The 21,370-nt window shown below is 42.6% G+C and overlaps 1 protein-coding gene across 9 annotated transcripts in view; it reads right to left on the bottom strand.

Moving 5' to 3' along the window:
- The window catches only part of FAT3 (FAT atypical cadherin 3), a 576,249-nt gene that overhangs the window by 490,080 nt on the left and 64,799 nt on the right, over positions 1–21,370 (bottom strand). For 3 of the 9 annotated variants that reach the window (XM_038409148.2, XM_038409169.2, XM_038409128.2), the window contains exon 1: positions 1,760–2,068. The exons of 2 other annotated variants lie outside the window; for them this stretch is intronic. The gene's annotated coding sequence lies outside the window, so the exon portion shown is untranslated. Of the gene's footprint in view, positions 1–1,759; positions 2,070–21,370 lie in introns of those variants that run through there. 4 more of the 9 variants (XM_038409100.2, XM_038409158.2, XM_038409179.2 and 1 more) reach the window with 2 other exon arrangements.

The following is a 21,370-nucleotide window of genomic DNA, read 5'->3' as shown; positions in this document are numbered from 1 at the left end:
ATTTCAGAAAGAGAACACAAACAGGAAAAAAAACTTCATGTCTTCACCAGTCATCGTTTTAATGTGGGAACATTCAAGTCACTTTCCTTTGGTTGCCAGTGCTAAAATATGCTAACAACAAGGGAAGATTTGCAAAGAGCTCACAATCTGTATTCAGCATAATTAGCAGATGCCAATTTTCAACTTATTACTGCTTCTTCATTTCTATACTCTAAGAAGGACATCAGTGGCAACCTGTTATCTGAATGATTGTTTTCTTTGTATGGATATAAAGCAGCAATCATGGGAAAATACAGCCACAGAGCATGTGTTAGCAAATATCTATCCCATTTTGAAATGACATTAAAAAAAATGGTTTTGTAAATGAAGAAATTCATGCCTTTTGATGGGCCCGCTGTCTCTTTCTTTATACCTTGGAGTTTAAAGCACTGCAAACTAAAAGCATTGGGCATTTGGCAGAATTACCAGTTATTTAAATATGCACAGGCAAGACACAAGGCAAAGTAAGATTAGTAAAGGAGCTTGCTCAGCTGAATCTGCTACTGATCATTTTAAAACAGATGAAACAAAAGCACTTAAAAGGATGCATTTTCTATGCAGAGAACCAAAAACTATAAATGAATAAATAAAATGGAGCCTTTCAAATTTAGTACCTAATAAAGCAATGCAACCTTTAAAAATGTTACTGCCAAACCACCAAAATAAATAGAATGTGTGACAGTTAAAGGGATCAATCTATAGTAAGTGCATACACTTTCATTCTACAAAGCCAGAATATGTTTCATAAAACAAAGCCCTCTTGAACGAAGAGCTTTTAAAAGGTTGGACGTATGCAAAAAATTTCTTTGCTCATCGAAGTTATGGCTTTAACAGGTTATTACAGTATAAAGATCACAATGAGACAGTCCAAACAGCATCTTCTGCTGCTTTGTGTTTAGTGAACGTTTCATTCCTCCCATAACATTTTGTATGTTTCAGTATATCATACACAATTATTCTTACAAATCTGATTATGATTATAAAGGATAAATGTAAAAGCCTTGTAGGCTGTCCTGCATAACCACTCATTTTCTTCCGACAATCTTAGATAAAAAAAACAATCAACAACTTAATTTTCTGCTAGACATAACAATAAAACTCTATCATTATTGTGCACAATACTTAAGAAGAAATAATATCTCACATGCTTCTGTAAGCCTATATGCATGCACAGTATAGGATAGCTTCCATGCAAACATACCCCCCGCCCCAGGTTAAACTGGTCTCTGTGGAAACTAATAACTTTCCACAGTATGCACTGTAATCCAAGTAATAATTTTAAAACTGGCATAAGCTGCAGCCTGCTGAACTAAGGCATTCTTACCTTGCAAAGAGTGTTTGAGTATATTTAATTACTGTAAAAGGAAACAATGAACATGCTGCCAAATAGGGAGAGACAGTGCATATGTCTCAAACACAGTATATTTCTGAGTTGGGAAAGAGGAACAGAAAGGATAAGATGCAAAGTTAATATTTTGCCTTTATACTTCAACCATTGTTGAGTCAAGTGGGAGAACTACTTGTGATGAAAAGGAAAATTTTCAGGAAACAACAATTTTTCCTCAGATGTAAAGAGCTTTGACTGGATGATGTACAATAATGCAAGTCAAAAACCCTCATATCCTTCCTCCTCATGAGCCAATTAGTTGCAAACAACAAACAAACATTGCACAAAACAATGCACAAAGACGTTTAACAGAAAAATTACAGAAGCCCTTACCTTTTAGTCAGAATAAGTGACCAATAAGCATAATAAACTCACTGGGCATGGTTGCTGTACACATCTCTCTGTGGACTTCTCTCTAGCAGTCCCAAAAGCACTGAACATAAAAAACTCCAGCCTGCCTGCTTCATTCTTCCGCAACAGAGATACATGCTACCACGGTAACGAGGAAAAGCAACAAGAACTACAGATCTTAATTTCTTAAAAACCCTTGTGCTTGTATAAGAAAAGAGAGGCAAAAATAGAGCATACTTTCACTGAGAGGAACTGGCCTTGGCTGTATATCTAACCCACAGCAGAGGATCACTAAGTTTGAATTTCCCTGCTTGCAAGCTTTCTGGAAAAAAATAAAGTCGGTCTTGGGGGGGGGGGGGGGGGAAGCAAATGCCTGGATTGGGGGAAGGGGAGCAGAGGAGGAGAGAGCTCCTATGTGACATACATATGGAATGAGCATTAGAACAATGCTAACAGGATAGCCAAGCAACTGCTCTCTATGGCAGCAGGTTTCAAAGCAGAGCTCCGCAGTTTTGCAGGAAGGAGAGGAAAACAATAAAAATGTATTATTTTTTTCCTCCACAAAAAAAGGAGCTAATTCCAAAAAGGAACGGGAATGAAACAATAAGTTGCCAAATCCTGCAAAAATTGCCTTGTCCGCTTTCCAGCAATGCAGGCAGAAGCCTGGATGTCTAATGCACTTACATTTTATGCAGCTCGCCATGGGTTCGTCCTCCCCTCCCCCCCCCCAACGAAGCTCTCGGTCCCCAGGGGGGTAAGAATTCCAGTGGACCCAATTAATACTGTACTTTGCTAGCTCCTTAGTATGATCGATATAAAATAAGCTGTTTTGTAGCGGTGTTGAAGAATAAAGCAGCCATCCAATTTGTGACTGTTAAAGGTTGGAGGGTTTTCCACCTCACCCATCCATCTCAGAATGATCCAACAAGAAGAAAAAAAAATCCACCAATGCAAGTGAGTGACAATCTATTTGGTAGAAACTTGACAAAAGCATAAGGTTGGTTACTCATTTCAAGGAAGGCTCCACAGTGTGTTTAAATATAACATCTTTCAAATCAGTGGACAGAGAACAACTCTCAAACGGACTTTCACCAGGTCAATTTCTGTTGTCTAATATACCTTTTAATGCACAGGAAGTTTGTTGACGGGTTTGGGGATTGTATCAGAAGCACATTTGTTTTAAGTGGATTCCCCACATTATGATTGCATAATTCCATAAATAAAATGCATTAACAACTTCGTTGCTTTAAGGGAATTCATCAGTAATGTTGACTGGCTCCTTCCAATAGCACGTGCCACAATGCACTCTTCAAACTGCAAATGATTTTAATTCCAAGGGGAAGCGGGTAGGAAGCAGTAACCCTCTCTGGTCCTATTTTCACTGATCTATCAATCACAGATTGCCATGGAAAAACAATCTGCTACAGGCTTCCACTATGGAGGAAAAGCAATTATTAGACTTTGCTGCCATTGCAAATTAATACAATCCACTCTACAACTGACTGATACAGTTTGCACAAGACACATTAATATAAGAATGATCTAGTATTGTGTTTAAATCTGACCCGTTTGTTTGGGAGTCTCAAGTTAAGAACTTTTCTCCCCTGCACATATTTTTATCCATTTTTTTAAACCCAGGGGAAATGAAAGACAGTCACTAGCTAGGCAAAGGCAGACATTTTATTTCGCACGACCTAGTGCAAATCAAAGCTAACAAAACCCAGAAGTGGACTTGCACACAAATACCAACTTGCATTATCAGTATCTGCTATTTCCTTTTGTTTCTGGTGTGGCCCTAATCTACAAACCAACCACAATAAAAAACACTGAACTAGTTCATTGACTGAACAGCTGGGTTTATAGCAGCAGACTCAAATCCATCCTGTTAAATTAATGGAAGATCGCATTTCCATAAGAATAAGGTCAATTCAAAATGTTCCAGAAGATAGATATTCATGCAGAAGTGCTACTGAAGATATTGAAGAATTAAATAAGGGGATTAAAAAAACCCATCATTAAATAATTTTAAGGTTATACTAACTAAAGGGAGAAAAAAACAGAACAAAATACTGGGATTTAATGGCTGTCCTGCATTACCTCTGAATTCCACTCTGTTGGGCAGTTTCCCCTACATCTTGTATATTATTTAATAGTCACAAGCCACCTTAATAGTGTTATTCCATAAGATATCACATTCTGATGAGCTAGATTACCCTGCAGTTTCAATTGAAAGTGCATTTCTTATCATAAATGGTGGTGTAATGCTAACTTATGTTTTGTTACATTTCTTCCCAGAAGTGGCTGCACTTTAGTGGTTCACAAAATAAGCTCTCTCTGTATACAGTGTATCTCAGTTTAAGTGTATGAAAACCATTGGGATCCCTTCCAAACAATGCTTAGCCAAGTTGTCCTACTGAGGATGCCCACCAAACTTTCAGCCTCCTTCCATGGGACAGCGAGATATAAGATGGCAACCTCTAACAAAATGCATTTTATTTACATGGATCAGATGGGATCTAATGAGTATTTCTGTATTTGGGAGGATAAAGTATTCACAACTTTAATGGGGGCCACATAAGTAATTAAGCCCCACACAAGCAATTAATCAATCTCTCTTCCCAACACTTCTGTAAAATAGAACAGTGTTAGCACCACATTATACACACAGGGAACTTGAGGCACAGAGAAATTAGGTGATTTCCCCAAAGCCACAGAGAAAAGTCTGGGGCAGAGCACAGTACTGAACCCAGATCTCTCAAGTTCCAGCCCAGTGTGTTAGTCACAAGACTGCTCTCCCCGGCTGTAGACTATAAAATGTAAATATTTCTAGAGTTAAACTGTTAGTCCCTGAAAACCTTCAGGCTCATTCTAGTCTATTTTAGGTACAACTCAAAGGGCTGGTGATGCTGGTTAAATGCTGAAAAGGTTGAGAACCCAGCTTCCTTAGAAACTCCCTTCTTATTCCCAACTGCAAGAGCTAAGGGGCAATGGGGCCTAAAGGAGAGAAGTAGTTCCCATCAGTCCTAAAGGTTGAACTCTTGGGACCCAGCAGCTCAGCATCCTCAGTAGAAGTTCCTTGCCAGTGGAACATACTCCTTCTCACGTTCCCCACAGAGCTCGGGCTGAGCGAGCTTCGTAGCACAGAGCAATGCACACTCAGCTATTCTCCAAGTTTTTGACAACACCCACATGGATCTATTTGCCAATGGGCAGAGGGTGACTAATTCTTGGCTTCTTTTGTTGTACAGTACCCACGTATCACAATCATCAGCAGCAAACAAGAGAGAGAGAGAGAATGCACATGTGCAAGAAGAATGAAGATACTTGGGACACTACATCAAACTGCACATTTCTGTTTTAGTAGAACATTACAATGGTCATGCGGTGATTCCACAGGGGAGGTGTGAGAATCTGAGTCCCCCATTGGTACCATATTTCTGAGGTAGAAGGAAGCCCTGCAGAAGCAGTTCTCATAGTTACGAGAGAATGCTGGAAAATGTTACATCACTATAACCAATGCAGTAGTGTCTTCCTGTGTCTGCAGCCAGCCTCACGCACAGAGAGAAGCAGCAGTTTCCAACCAGAGCCAGGGAAGAAGCCCTGGGCCCACATCTCCCACCACAGCAAACCATGCACCTGCTGAGCTTGAGGTGCAGGAAGGCAGCTTGCCTTTGTCTATCCTGGATTAGAGCAAGGAGTTCTCACATATGGGTCCCCCAGAAAGAGGTGCCCGCTGGGCCCAACTACCTCAATCCTGCCCGGCACGCAGATTCTCCTAGCCTCCGGCTCCCCTTCGATGGCGCTTGAATGCCCCGCTGGGCTCTGCAAGACTGGCTACTTGTAAGCATGTGACTCACCAGCCAGCACACCCTATGGAGGCTGGGCATGCCATAGCAGATTCTCCTCCTTTACAGGTTTCAGAGTAGTAGCCGTGTTAGTCTGTATTCGCAAAAAGAAAAGGAGTACTTTTGGCACCTTAGAGACTAACAAATTTATCTGAGCATAAGCTTTCGTGAGCTACAGCTCACTTCATTGGATGCATTCCTCCTTTAGTGGCCCCTGCTGACTACTGTTCTGGCCCTATGGTGGTCTGCTTCTTCTTGCAACTTGACACCTGCCCCCGGCCAGGTCACATACTCCCACCCCTTCTGGTGCAAACCAACAGTCCACCAACTAACAGTCCGCCAACTTTCATGCTGGACCCTCAGTCTGAGCCTGAACTCTGGTTCGTATCCCTGGGACCAGGAGGTTTCAGTCGTCCTTACCCCTAGTTGGAGAGGGGGGTTCCGCTCCGCCTTCCTCAGTGGGCTGGTGAGGGAACCCAGGTCCTCCCTCTCCACCAGGTTCCAGTCCAGGGACCTTTGAGGAAGCAGCCAAGGACTGACTACATAGATCCATGGCTGCCTCCTGGACCACTTCCCACCTTTCCCTGTCTTGGACCTTGCCTCAGCCAGCTCCCCCCTCTCTAAGGCTCTTCCACAGGCTTACAGCAGGGCTTCTCAGCACTTTCTGCAACCCAGCTGGTTCTGCTGCATGAGAGTTTGCTCTACTTCCCTGGCAGGGCAGTCCCGGACACAGCTGTCATCTTCCTGCTCCCTGCATGGCCCCTCCACAAGTGCACCAAATCCTAGGCAGACTCACTTCCTGCTGTTCCGTCCCAACTGCCTTGGGCTCCCTGCTGGAAATCTACCTTCCTTCCAGGAGGTTCTATCTGCCAGCAGTCCCACCCTGCTTCCTGTCTCCAGCCATGCTTCTCTCACTGAGAGCCAGAGATCTACTTTCCTTTCTGGTCAGGCCTTACCAAGGCCAGGCTCAGCCCTTTTAGCCTTCCAGATGTGACACTTACTGCAGATGAGCGGGGTGAGGCTGATTGCGCCCTCAGGCCCTCTTCAGGCCAAATGTGGGATTGGTGCATGCCACCATACCTCCCCTCCGTGGGATTCAGATGCCCCTACGCCCCTAGGGTTCTGGGGGACAGATGAGGGGGAAGAGAAAATGATGATACCCTCCCAACTGCTACCCACTCGTGATGCCAAAATGAAATGCCATGGAATAGACCACACAAATCTTAGTGTTTGGTTTAATATAGTTCAGAGAACGGAGTGGTAATACAACATGAATCATCCTCTTCTCTCATCATTTGCTTAAGTTACACGGAAGCCCACTCTACAAGAGTAGTAATGAGCACCTAAATAAAAGTCCAAGCTAGAAAGATTTATCAAAGAAGCAGAGCTCCTACTAAGAGAGAAAGGCCAATCAGTATTTACTGCTTTGAGGGCAAGAAATAATGATCAGTGCTAATGGAGTAACGATGTACACCACAGAACTGTGATACTAACACTCTGGAGATTTTTCCCCTTTTCTCCCCTAAAAGAGAAATTATATTAAAAAATATCAGCATTGAACTAAACATCAGAGTTCTGCAATTTATACAGATGTTTCCCCAACACCTTTGATCCCAACTACCAATAAGGGAAATTAAAACAGTAAAAGATACACATTGTTTTATAGCATGTAACAGCTAATTCACTTTATTACAAGCATCGTCAACTCTGCTCATTATGTAACCATGCAACTTAACCACTCTTGTACTAGAAGACTTAAAGCCTGAGGCAATGTTTATTTAGGTTGTTTAAATTGATTTTTAGAAGATACTGTTTTTGATGATTAAAAGGCAAATAAATTAGCAGATTTTTCTCTCCCTTTTCCTTTCAATCCTGTTTAACACAATACATCCAGCACATTCACAGCCACATAGTTACCAAAAATAAATAAATAAATAAATCCTGACTTCAACGCACTGGTATTCAAAATAGGAACAACTGAACGTACGTGCTGATTTGGTCTTTATACAAGAATGAGAGAAATGTCTGAACATTTTAAATATTTACCAAACAAGGCAGTTTGTATCATGTTTCAGAGTATTGGTTTATACATACTTTCCAAAGACATGATTCATGGAGATCAGTAGGTTTGGATTTTTTTTTTCTTTTTCTTTTAAATTACATTTTAATCAAGGAATAAACAGAATGAACACGTAATGGTAGATTTTTCTTTAAAAAAAAAAAGAGTAAAAACAACCTTTTACAGAGCTTAGCATTGGAGAAGGTTAGCCAGATAATTACGATTTACAACTGCACAATAAACCACTATGGAGGTTCAGCTGACTAATGCTCTGTCTATTGCGTAGCAAGTATCAAAGATAAAAGGCCAATTTTCTATTTAGAAATTGCATTTCAGTAACTTGCAACCACCAGCCCATAGGCTGGATTATTAGACTCCCACTCTCATTAATCACGGAGACTCATCAAACTATTGTTGGGAATTTCTCCACCCCATTTCCACTCTCCTCATCTTAATCCCACTCAGGAGTTCACTATTAAACATATGTACACAACTATACATAAAGAGATAACTCAGTTATCTATCACACAACAATGCTCGCAGAGAAAGAACGGCCCTAAGGTTATAGCTGTGAACCAGAATTCAGGAAATATAGGTTCAAATCCTGGCTCTGCAACAGACTTCATTTGTGACCTTAGGCAAGTCACAATCTCTCCCTGCGTCGGATCCTCTTCTATAAAATAGGAACATTCCTCGTCCCTTCATCTGTTTTGTCTATTTGGATTATAAATTCTTTGAGGCAGGGACTGTGTCATACTATATTTATGCACAGTGCCTCACTCAAGGGAGCCTCAAACAAACAACCACCTAGGCCCATACAACGTGGAAGAAAGCAGGGAGAAGGAAAACAAGCACAAATAAAAGCATCAATACTAGATGTAATAAATTGCTAAGTGGCATGTCAATGATCCCACAATGGGGCTGGCAGAATCCCAAAGGCAGCATAAGTGGAAGAGGCCACATCAGCTTTACAGCGTCTCATGAAAGAGCGCAGGAATCCCTAGGTCATGTCCTCTGGCTTTAACTGACCAAGAGATGGTGAAGAGTCTTGTGGAAAGTACCAGAATACATAACGCAGAAGACAAGGACAAAGGTCCACATTTCCATGATAAAGAGGTAAAAGCCCTGTAAGGAATAACCTTGTAGCAATATCAGCATCTGAGACCTAGTTGTAGGAAAGAGGCATGAAGATCATAAATGTTCCAGGAGATGCCCTACAAGACAGCAGACAAAAGGAGCCCAGAACTGGCAGATGAGAAGAATCCAGTGTTTTACTAGAAGACTGTACATGAGAAGGAAGGGGCAGGGATTATGGGTAGCTTGATATCACTGGAGAAGGAGGAACCATTCAGTAAAGGAGCCAGGCACTAAGGAGTCACACACCTCACGAACTGGCTTTCAGTGGAGCATGACCTACCAGTAGTCAGATATTCTAAGTTCAGCATCAGTGGGCTGAGTCAGTACTTGCATGGGGAAACCCCAGATGTTGCAAAGTGGTGCTGGTCATTCAGTGGGTGAATTCTACTCTAAGACTCAGTACAAAGCCAATTCTCTTTTCACTCAAGATGTAAAAGCGAGGCCTGGACAGGGCCATGGTCATTAGACAATCCCATGCTAGTTCTGCAAGAACCTTGAACATCTAAGTTTTGCATAACTGAGGCTATGCCTACATTACAGCTTATGTCAGCATAATTTATGTCACTTGGAGGTGTGAATAAATTGCCCTCCTGAGCGACGTAAGTGACACTGACATAAGCACTGGTGTGGACAGCGCTATGTAGGTGGGAGAGCTTCTCCTGTCGATGACATAGCTTCCACCATTTGCAGGTACTGGAGTAATTCAGCCAACAGAAAAGCTCTCCCCCATCAGCTTAGCGCAGCCATCTTAGAGAGTTTACAGCAGCGCAGCTGCATCAGTGCACCAGCGCCACTCTAAACTCTCTAATGTAGCCATGCCCTAAATTTCCCCAGAATGAACTCCCCCTCTTTAAGCTGACATTGTGGGAGATTCAATGCTGCACTTCTAAGACATTCAGCACAGAAAAGGAAAGAGAAGCCATTCCCAAGGTGGTTTTAAGGCCACTTTGTATTCTCCTAATCCTGGGCTGCTCTGGGGGCTGGAAAAAAGCCCATCTAATTTATGGCAGGCTCCTCAGTGTGTTCTGTGGGCCACAGTGCTGCCTGAAATCTCTCTGCTGTGTAACATGGCCCTACCTTCAACCTACCCTCCGCCTCCCAATAGCAAGGCTTGCATTGGATCCGCAGAAGGCAGCCTCACAGCTATCTTCCACAGCCCCTCTGCAGGGGCAATCCTCCCAGGGCAGAAAAAAGGCTTTTTAGGGGCCCCTTTTACAATGCTCCAGTCCTTTCACCAAGAGTAAAGGGCCAAAGCAGGGGTGAGATCTCACCCCCTCACGTACTGGCGAAGAAAGGTTACCACAATCCATCCCAGAGGTGGCAATGTTTGGTGATGAGCAAGTACTGACATGTTACGAGTTACATAAGATATCCCAGAGAATATCCATAAAACACACAAGTAAGGGTAAAGGAAAAACCAGAGCCCCAATAATACCCATCAGTACATCCTGTGAACTCGTGGTGTCATACGGAGTGGAAGCTGACGGGGAATGAGGCTCACTGTGTATGGCAACTTCCACCTTCTCTGTGGAGATCTCCTGCATGGGAGTTCCCCTTGCCACTTAAGGAGTTACTCCAGCTCTTTATTGATCTCTCTCCCTCAGATAACTGCAGTTCCTTCTTTTTAAAGGTCTCCTTGCTACCATACGTGATTGACTGGGCTGGAGAGGCGGGGCTAGCCCCGCACATAGGGTTTCTCTGGTGCCTTCCTCATGAGTGTGGGGCCTGTGTACCCCGACATACTCCATATATACACATACACACACACACACAGAATGGAACATATATATTCTTTCTATATGTTCCATTCTATGCATCCGATGAAGTGGGCTGTAGCCCACAAAAGCTTATGCTCTAATAAATTTGTTAGTCTCTAAGGTGCCACAAGTACTCCTGTTCTCTGTGCAAAAAGAATCTGTTTTTGTTTAATTGTTAATATCAACACCATAAAGTGCGAGTAATTAGGTTTATGGAGGTTTCCTGGAAGAGGCAGTGGTGAGGCCAGCCTCTCACGGCAGATAAGTGATGGAGTTTTGCATATTTTTATACGTTTGTTCAGTGCCCAGAAACTACAGGCACTTAGAACCCTTTAAATAAATAAAGCATGTTGGAGTCGTTCAACATGAAAGGCACTATATAAATTCAAGTTAGCTGCTATCGATGGAAACGGTTATGGAAGATTTACACAGGATGTGGGGATAATTTGAAGTGCCAAAGAAGAAACTAAATAAAAATTAAAAAAAAAAAATTATAAGAGCCAACAGCCGTTCAGCAAGCAACAGATCAAGCCAAAGATCTGAGAATAATTCAAACAGCTACGAAGGGAGAAAATACACCACCACTCCTCGTTAAGATTTGCCCATGATAACAGAAGAACGTACGTCCCATTATAGGGAGCCCAAAATGGGAGATTCTGTAACATGAGCCAGAACACGTAGTCATATATAATTAATGCAGAGTATTCTGAAAATGAGCTTAAAACATAGCCAAGGGCTTCCCTTTAACGAATCCTCCTGCAGTGCTTCTGCAAGGCACTTCTAGAGAAGCAAAAGGTATTAAGATGAAGAGAAAGGACCACACTTTTTGCTGGTGCAGGTGGAATTTTTCCCATTTAAGTCAATGGAGCCATAATAATTTACACCAGTAAAGACTCTGGCCCAAAATTTTTACCTTTCTGAAATGAGAGAAAGAAATTTTAATCCAATAGCTGTAATTTAAGAGTGCAAAACACTGGTCTAGACATTTTTACAACATCTTAAGGGTGAAATGAAGTTACAAGCAATGATTTACTGAGATTTAGACGAGTCGGTCTTCCACTGATTGCATGCCCGAAATTTTAGAGGGTTTTTTTTCCCCCCCACCAAATGCATCTGATGAAGTGAGCTGTAGCTCACGAAAGCTTATGCTCTAATAAATTTGTTAGTCTCTAAAGGTGCCACAAGTACTCCTTTTCTTTTTGCGAATACAGACTAACATGGCTGCAACTCTATAAACTACAATGCAGCATTATTAAGTGACAACACAAATCAAGGAACATTAGCGGTTTTGTCATCACATTCTACCAGTGTGTTTGACTCCTTAGGTATTTATAAGTCTATCTGTGCACATGCAAAGTTAGTTGATAGTTAAACTGCCTTCCATTTTGCAGGGTCACTAAAATACCTAGTGCTCTTCATTGCATGTCTGTACTTCACATTGGCATGCACAATGTGGTCAACAGAAACGAACTGAAATTCTATAAACTATGTAGGACAGAGCATCAATATGATGAAATTGATTAAAAATGGAATATATAACAATTTATCTGTATTCTTTCCAGCACATACAATCAGTCCCAGGATCATGGATTAGAATATAATCATTTACACATGCACAGGCCCTTGTGACGGGGTACACAGGCCCCACACTCATGAGGAAGGCTCCAGAGAAACCCTATGTGCAGGGCTAGCCCCGCCTCTCCAGCCCTGTCAATCACGTATGGTAAGAAGAAGACCTTTAAAAAGAAGGAACTGCAGTTATCTGGGGGAGAGAGATCAATAAAGAGCTGGAGTAACTCCTTAAGCAGCAAGGGGAACTCCCATGCAGGAGATCTCCACTCTGACCCTTTGGGGACTACAGCAAACTCCCAGGGTAAGCCTGACAGAGTTAGCCCCATAGCCACCCAGACAGAAGGACTCCTAGAAAACCGCTACGCAGACAGCCCAGTACTGCTGGCCTTTTCCCCTTTGAGTTGACTCCATGAAGAAGTTATTCTCAAATGCACTGGAGCATTTATTGCCCTTTTGATCGCCCACTGGAAGAGACAGAAGAAGTCCCACAAAGGGCAGAGTCCACACTGCAAGGACTAAGAAACTGGGACCTGAACATAAGCTACCCAGTGCAGTGCAGATAACTGAGTGTGGCCAGGGTCTCCCATGGTCTGGGTAAAAAACCAAAGAGGGCTCTTTCAGGCTCTGAAAATCCAATTTCAGACTCTGCAGTAGAATGGAAACAAAATAAACCCACAAATATGGAAATGCAAATCAGGTGCAACTGTTAGTCTGCATGTGCAAACATAGTTTTCGCAAAGGCAAAATGCATTTCCCCTGGGGCAGATTTTGAAGGTATGTTTTCAGATACAAAGTGAAAATTTAGAGCCATTCCATAACTGGAATAAGCATTACATAGTTAAAGCTGTTAAAACAAATGCCATCAGCTGAAGGGACTTTTTCTTTCACTAGCACTTCTCTTACTATGACATGAAAACAATGAATTTAGAAGGCTGACCACCTTACTAGATTGGTCTGAAAGAGTTAAGTGCTTCCCTGCTTAGATCTTTTCCTTTCCTGAGTCTCATGGTAAGTACTGGAAGATTTATGTGCAATGAATTTCCAGTTACTGATCTCCACCAGCTGGGCTGTCAATCAAACTGTCTATACACTGGATGTCTTCACCTCCCTGTTTCCTTGTTATGCACACATGCTCACAAAAGCATATAATTCTACACAGAGATTCCCATCAACTACAGTAGGTTAAATGTTGTCTTGGCCAGCCCAAGCTTCCACAGTCCTCAGTCTTTGGCTTGGCTTATTTTCTGCTCTGCCCTAGCTACAGAACCCAGTAGAGCAATTCCAGTGGTGGATCTGAAAGACCAAAAAGAATTTTAAAAGCAGAATTACATTTTCTGTGACCTTTCTCCCACCAGCAGCAGCCCTCAATGAGGAACTGATGGATTGAGGGAGGAAGCCAGGCCTCTTTTCACATCAGGAGACTGGTGAGAGATTTTTAAGATGTTACAACTGCTCTTTGAACTCTAGGACATCAAAAATCCCCATATGGTGATGCAAAAAGCAAGGTTTAAAAGGACAGATAAAACCACTACTCTCTGCTGACACTTCACCTCATTTCATCCAGGCAGAAGTGCATAACGCTTTCAGACCAACTAGACAGGCCATCACTGGCAACATAGCAGGAGCTCCAAAAAAGCGTCCTAGGGTTTGTCTATACTACACAGCTTTTAGCAACACAGCTGTATCGCTAAAAGTCAGGCAGTGTAAATGCTGTTTGTTGGCACTTTTGCCGACAAAATACTTCTACCCCCTACGAGCGAGGTTCACGTTGTCAACAGGAAAGCACTCCTGAGGACGAGACGTTTACACTGCCACTTCCCAAGGCAAAACTTTTGTCTTTCGCAGCGGGGAGGGGAGCTTTTTAAAGCACTTGTGAACGACAAAAGTTTTGTCATTCAATTGGCAATGGAGACATAGTCCTAGGATTCTCCTGGATTAGGTGGCCCTTGTTTCCATGAACCTCTCCCATGCTCCATCTCATATCCAAGGTTTCCCACCACAGATACAGATGAACACACAGTGGTAAGTCAGGACCTCCAGCTTCTTTTTCCTAGAAGTCCTTGTCATGACTTCCCTCTCCCTTCCAACCCAGACATAGGGCCCAATTCCCTTCACATGGAGAACAGCAGCAGCCACAGCTGGAAAGGGCCTTCACACCCCCCAAACTGGATCACTTGCTTATTTCTGAAACATGCACTCTGGATTTCTCTTGCCACATTTGTTGTGTCACCACTTGCAGCTGGGCTCCCCACTCCCTTTATGCTGTCCCACTCTGACCACCACCACACCTCAGATGCCCAACATTGCTTTACAGAGCCCATTGCCTCACCTACCTTCCTACTCTCCATTCTCTCTCTTCCTCTAACAATCTCCTCCTCTCTGACATTTCAACTCCGATTGCCCCCAAGAAAGGTCCTCTAACACTAAGATTCTGTACCATAAATAAAGATTCTTTTATTAAAAATGGTACAGAACATGAATGACATGTGCCCGTAACCCACCTGATCACTGTTGTTTGGTGTACCCTTCCCACCACCCTTTGGTTGTTATTTTGTCATTTTATCTTGCAAGCCACTCAGGGCAGGGATCAAGTCATCCTATGCATTCATACAGAGATCCCTGATCTCTGCCGGGTTGAAACACAATGTATATAAATAAATAATATGGGGGGAAATGGATAGCACCACGTTGCGGTTTTAAAAGGATCTTTGGCAGAAATTCAGGAAGGCTTATGGGTCATGGTATCTCAATTTAAAACTAAATGGAGCAGTCTGCACTACAGAATCAACGGTTCACTCAACCCCTTCCTAGCAGTGACAGTGGCAATGAGGAAATCAGTTTGAATAATACAGTACAGACACTGATCCCATGCTCTCAAAAGGAGATTCATGGAAGCTACAAAGAACTTGGGATCTAAGCTGCCAAAGCAGTACACTAAGGGCATGGCTACACTGGAAACTTCAAAGCGCTCTCGCAGAAGCGCTTTGAAGTGCGAGTGTGGTCGCGCGCAAGCGCTGGGAGAGAGCCCTCCCAGCGCTCCTGGTAATCCATCTCCACGAGGGGATTATCTCCGAGCGCTGGGAGCACGCCTCCCAGCACTCGGAGCCTGTTTACACTAGCACTTTAAAGCGCTCTGACTTGCTGCATCCGAGTGGTGATTTTTCACACCCCTGAGCCAGCAAGTTAGAACGCTGTAAAATGTAAGTGTAGCCAAGCCCTCAGTTGACACCCCCCCGCCCCCCCCCCACACACACACGAGCCAAGCATTCTGCATCCACAATCTATTCAGGTTCTACCAGCTTAAGGAACAATAGGATAGCTGGATTCCTTTTTTTTTATTTTTTTTTTTTTTGGAAGTAATCGAGGAAAATCTGAATTTTCACAAGCTGTCTGACGTAACGAGAGAACACATGTATTCTTGCCTTAGTTTATATTGTGCAGTCCCTCTTTTCTTACATTGGGTTAACTTGTTTTTCAAAATGATCTACACACAGAATTTGCATGAAGCCAAATTTCACAAATAAACTCTACAGCACTAGCAGCTCCTTGAGAATGCAGACCTACTTCAGTACTTAGAGCAGAGACCACGGAAAAGCTAAAGTCCTACCTGGAGTGCTGGTGCTGACACAGCAGATTTTCAATCACAGATTTCTAGTGTCCAGTCAAGATTGGGGCCCCAGTGTGGAACGCATTGTCAAAACACAGAAAGACACAATGTCCTGCTTTTGAAAACATGAAGGACATTCTTCAATTCAAGTCGGTAGGGCACTAGAAGGCACTGAGCTCCTAACAATTGTGTCTTCTGACTAAGACCTGAGGAATTAACCATGTGTGGCCATAAAAAAGAAAACCTTGTGGCACTTTTACAAGAAAAGAGTGTTAACAATGGAATTCTGTCCAAATTCCAACTGAGTACAACTATGCTATGCCCACCAGTAAATATTGCTCAATCTGGCTCTAAATGTGCAATTACGCTGTTATTACATAACTCCAGTGCTTAGGAAAAGTATAATCACAACCAAGTGACATTAGCATCCATTCCCTTCACGTAGTACAGGGGTGTTCTCTCAGGCTACAGCTACACAGCCTGTGGTAGAGAGCCTCCAACCCTGGGTCAACAGACTCAGGAACACAGGGATCGGGCTACTGTGCAACTCAGGCTGAAACACCACCCCGCCCTCCCTAGGCTTCAGAGCCCAAGCTGCAACGACTATACAGCTATTTTTAGTGCCGTAGCACAACCCCCCCCCTCAAGCCCACCTCTATCGACCAGAGCTTGGCAGCTTGCTGCTGCGTGCTGCCACTGCTTGTGAAGAGTCTCACAAGCAACAATTTCTACAGGGTGAACAGCAGGAGCTGGAGTGCAGCAATCCAGGTCCTGCTATGGAAACATGCATCCAACACATTCAGAAATCGCTGGGCCTAAACGCAAGTCAAACTCAAACTCAAACAGGTGAATCAGCACAAAAGCTAGAAACAGATGAAGCTTGAAGATAAATGTGACTGAGGGAAAAAACAAAGGTGGGAATATACGTAAGGCAGCACTAATTCTGAGGATGGGTATAAACATACATAGTAGGTATTTGAAGGCCAGCCAGTAAAGTTTTAATTCTCAGAACACCAGCATTTCCTGACTGCCAGTCAAATAAATCCTTGAGATAACACCCAGCATTCCCACTGGCAGCTATAAAAAGACACAGAAAAGTGGCCAGGTTAAAATCATATTTTATAAAATAAGATCTACACCTATGTTGCAACGTCATATAATATCTTGATTATTAAAAATGAAACAGTTGTAAACATCTAATTTCCTTTTCGCTATTTATGAGTTGGTGTACTTTGTGTATTTCTCATACCTGGGTTATTGCAAACCAGCTAGTCCCTTTCACTTTTGTTTAAAGTCAGTTTCACTCAAAGGTTCTCATTCATCAGTATAGCGCAGCAATGTTTATGTCACCCACATTGCAAGGATATGTTTATGTTCTAAAACAAAATTTTCCCTGGATTAAAACTACAAAACAAAATCTAGTTCTAGTGGTGTCAGGTTTTCTAGGAGAAAGTTTTACAAAAGCGAAATTTTGAGCCACATATGATTCAACATCATCCCTTTTAGTGCTCATTATCTTCTGCCATGAAGCAAGGAACAGTGGCAGTACAAGTTTCCTCTATACTGCCCTGCTAACATGGCAGGGCTGAAGTGGGGAGCAAAGGGTTTTATTTTCCTGAAAAGAGGCTCTCACACAGGTTTCAAAAGTTTGTATATATAACTGCAAAGGGCTAAACACCATAAGGTGTTACTCTGATCTGATCTCCTCAGGTCTATGAAATTACAATGGTATAAAACGAGTGTGAAGCAAAAAGACCAAAAAACTCTTAATGAAGAGTGAGCTGGATGTCTATATGGATTTCCGAAGGTGCACTGTTTGTGTATCAAGACGCCTTCTATATATTATTGTTTAACCACTTTCAGGACCTAGATCTTTGATTTCAAACTAGCATCCATGGTCAACAAGATCAGCAACATTGATTAAATCTACAGGTACCAAAGAGACAGTGATATTACATTTTCTTGAAACACAGGATTTGCCAGACCTTAACACTCTGGAAAAATAAGTTTACCTACAGAGTTGGACCAATTTTAGTCGTAGCTTTAGTGACAGTAATATCAAATAATCCATTTACCACCTAAAATTGTTACAAACTAAGAAACTGAATTATTAAAACTTACAGTACATCTGTCCTCTGTCTGTTCAGAGTGCCTTGATTTCAGCTGCAAATAAGAGTCTAAAATACCTCTGATAAAATCACTCATTTCTGGTTCACTTAGGGTTAAAGTTTGAAAGCCATCCATCTGGGTTTGTAATCTGTAGTTTATTGCCACCATGACCAACTATGAAGTTTAGGTATTTTATCAGGAATTCAGTGGTACAGCAAAGCTTTAAAGTATACACATACAAGTCTGATTCCAAGTAAGCAGAAAGCATGCAAAAAAAAAAATATGCCATGACTAACCATTCCCATCATTCCTCCCAACTTTCTTCACAATGAGCTGAATCAAGAATTTAAAATTGGTCACAAAATCACCATTTTTCGCTAGAAAAAGGGTTTTTTTAAACCAGAATGCAAAGCACCGATTTTTCTGTTTTTGTGATTTAGAAAAAAAAAATCTATTCATTTGTGTTAACAGAATATTTGCAGAGTGGTTCAAAAATGCTACAAGCCTTGCAAATACAGCTCACATTTTCCTTGCCTGCATTGCTGTGAGGTCACAGAGAAGTCAGAATTTAATCAGAAGTGTAAGCAGCAGCATATTTTCTCTTTGAAATAGCTGCCACCTGGGGGCATTATGTGTGTTTGAGCAACCTAGCTCCATTAAGCCAATACACCACTGTGCAGTGGTATTGTGGAGCTTTTCTGCACACAATACTTGTGAGAGGTGTGACCTAAAGTCAAGGGGTGAAAATTGATCAGGAGGAGGAATGCATAAAATTAATATCAGGAAATTAACAGTGCAGATTGCCAACCAAAAAGCATGGATGAACACTCTTTAAAAAAAAAAAAAAAAATAAAGCTATTACTTCAGTTGCTTTAAAAAAATTTGAGCAGGCGAGAGAAAAAACAACAGGGATCAGTCACTGAGTGGCACAGTGACACTTGAAGAAATAAAACTGAAAGCAAGCAGAAAAGGTGAAGTGCCTGAAAACATCTGAAAGATTCCTGCTCCAAGGATGCTTATGTATCCTCCTGACCTCTGACACTGGCAGTTCCCCGATGGTGGTGTAAGACAGCCTTACGGGAAGTGACAGGGTTGCAGAAACGGGTTGATTGGACACTGTCCTACAAACGACAAAAGAAATAGGGTTTCAAATATGAAAAGTAGGTCATGGACAAATACAAATGGGAAAAACCCAGTGTAACAGAGCAGCGCTCCTGGAGTCAAGACACTACCAGTGATAATGGAGTAGTTAGTGGCACAAAGCCTGAGGCATTTATTAGTGTCATCATTATTACAGACATTTCTAAAACACCCATCAACCTATCACTGTTGTATTTGGGGGCTGACCTAGGTGAATTTCAGTGTATGTGCCCTCCGCTCCTTAGTCCAGTCTACGTCTGTGTTCTTTCAGTCTTATATTTCTATGTGGTGCAATAATTCATCCCTCTTCGCCTTCACTCCCCACCCTTTCTTCCTTTCATGGCATTGTGCAGTTGGCCTTTCAATTACGCTCTAGCTCCTCTCCCTACCCCCACCCCAAGCAGTCTGGGCCCTCCTCTCTTCCCCCTTCCTTCAGTAGTGCTCAACTCACACACACTGGCTCGCTCGCTCTCCCCCACCCGGAGTCTCTTTCTGCCCCGGTCACCCACACTCTCTTCAGAGGCCCCTTTCTCCATCTTTTCTGACTTTCCCCTTCAATCTCTCACCCTCTCTTCTGAGGTTCTCCCCCCCCCCACCCACTTTTGCCCTGCCTCTCACCAAACCAAGGGGGTGATTTGGGGTCAGGGGAGCATAGCAGAGCCAGGCTGCATGGGGGAGGTCAGGAGCCTTCGCGAGGCAAAGGGGGGTGAGCAGGCTGGAAGAAGGAAGGCTGACAAGCTAGGGCAGCTGCTACTGAAAGACAGCAGTGAGACCCGGGGCTGGGTGAGCTCATTCTGTGAGCAGCCCAGAGCCTCGGCCTCTCACACACTCCTCTTTTCTCCTTACCCTCACAGTAGCTTTGCAGAAGTGGTGCTGCGGTATCAGCAGCCACCACTACCTGGCTCCAAGGTTTGGACTCATTCGCATGCCTCTCTCCCTGGGAGTTCAGCTCATCCTGTCCCCAGCCAGTGAAAGGCAGGCCTCTGTCTCTGCAAAGGGTGTGGGTACTTTCCCTGGAATTCAGCAAAGTGCTATAAAGCCACTTGTGGGCACTCTGCTGTAGCATCTGCCTGCCAGAGAAAGGGTAGGGCTGGATGGTATCCTTGGGAAGAGGAGGAGGGACGCAGAATATGATCAGCAGCACTGGGAGAGGAAAGGAGCAGCTGTGTGCCAGTATGTCTCACTGGCAGGGTGAGGGAAGGGACAAAAGCACTGGACTGTGAGCTAAGGGTACAATTCCACACCCTGAAATAAACTAGACTTCCCCATTCCCTCCTTAAAAATTAGAAAAAAAATCAGATTTCTTAAACACTGCTTAAATGATCCACTCCCCCAAAAGAATTAAATTACCATTTATAGCCTATTCCTCCTATTAAATATTTATCAATTTATTCATCACTTCTTGAATAGAGATCTTTCATTTGTTTTATAATGAAGAAACCTTTGATCTGCAATTCTTCAGGGCTAATATTTTTTATTCTTCAGTTCTTCTCATTAAAAATAAATATCTTTGTTCTCCAAAATGCAGCCACGGAAAACTCCAAATACCCACTTTTAACAATAAGAAACTTGTTTTAGCCTTATCTTGATTACGTACACTGAAGATGTAAAAGAGGATTTTTGTTTCCAAATGGGAACAGTCCTGTTCTTCAGTAGAAAAATCCCACTCTATAATATCCCTAAGAATCACTAAGGTTAAAGATTTGCAACTATCCAGTGTTTAGAGAGGGAGCTGAAAAGGCAGTTTCCTCAATAAGTGCAAATGCAAACAGTAATAACAAAGCGGCACACACAATATCCTTGTCCTGGCATAGCATATCAGGCCAACTTTAAGTCTATTTGATGCACTGAATGCTCTTAGCTACATCCCTAGTGTTTACCAAACCACCTCAAACAAGGATTGCTTTTATACCATAGCTTTTATACCAAAGCCATAGCTTTTTTGGCTTTTATACCAAAGCCATAGCTTCAGAAGATAACTGAGAGACCATATTTTAGCCAGATTTTTTCCCCTCACCTTGTTCACAATAGCTAGATGTACAAAGACACTCCCAACAAAACAAAAATGTCTTACTACTTGGGTGTAGCTTTCCACAGGATTACATTTATTACACACAAAGACTTAACCATAAGCAAGCATGCGGCTAAGGCACAACCCTTGCTTTCTTGACATAAAGGGTCTGATTCTTCTCCCACTGAAGTCAATAGTAAAACTCCCAGCCGGGTCGGCCCTGTAATATCTTTGGAACAAAAAGTACACATCCTACACATCTTTCCGGAACAACAAGCTTTCACGTCTCCATTAATTTATCCAAGCTTCCATAGCTACAAGAATTTGGGGTGAGAAAACATGCTGCACTGACCCTT

Source organism: Dermochelys coriacea, chromosome 1 (genome assembly GCF_009764565.3).
Source record: "Dermochelys coriacea isolate rDerCor1 chromosome 1, rDerCor1.pri.v4, whole genome shotgun sequence".
NCBI classification, from domain to species: Eukaryota; Metazoa; Chordata; order Testudines; family Dermochelyidae; genus Dermochelys; species Dermochelys coriacea.
This window is presented reverse-complemented; position numbering and strand designations above follow the sequence as displayed.